The sequence below is a fragment of the Artemia franciscana genome, chromosome 7 (assembly GCF_032884065.1).
Source record: "Artemia franciscana chromosome 7, ASM3288406v1, whole genome shotgun sequence".
Lineage (NCBI taxonomy): Eukaryota > Metazoa > Arthropoda > Branchiopoda > Anostraca > Artemiidae > Artemia > Artemia franciscana.
Window position 1 is genome coordinate 31,456,079 of NC_088869.1, and position 622 is coordinate 31,456,700.

The following is a 622-nucleotide window of genomic DNA, read 5'->3' on the forward strand; positions in this document are numbered from 1 at the left end:
TAAGATCTATACTAAAAATTCCTCTTCACCTGCCAAGCTTGATAAAACAATTTATAATAAACCTCAAAATTTTTAAGTATCTGTTTTAATACTTTAATCTATTGTCAAAAATATTTTGAAACATTTATGCAATTCCCAGTTTTCACATTTTAGTTGGTTTTCTTTTTCTTCTTTATTTTTCAGACGTTATATGCAAACCCTCAACAACAAAAATACATACAACTTATTTTTATATAGATAGAAGATATAATCTGGCATAACAGACATAGTGTAACAGACATAAAACACAAAACAACTTATATATAATATATATATATATATATATTATGTGTGGGGGGGGGGATGTGGGGGGTGAAAATATATAAAACAATCCACCTAATTCGTAATAATACAATCTTTAAATCTCATCTAAGAATCTAATATTGAATCTTCAATCTGGCAAGCATATCCATCTAATCTAAGTGCTAACAACTTCATATATAATCTAATAATCTAATATGTAACGGGAAGCTATAAAAGATACCGTAAATGAGAAACCAAGTTACAAAATGAATATTTTTCGATCAATTTTCTTTTTTCTCAACAGGTTGATGTGCTATTAAACCTTTCTACTTAGAAATCT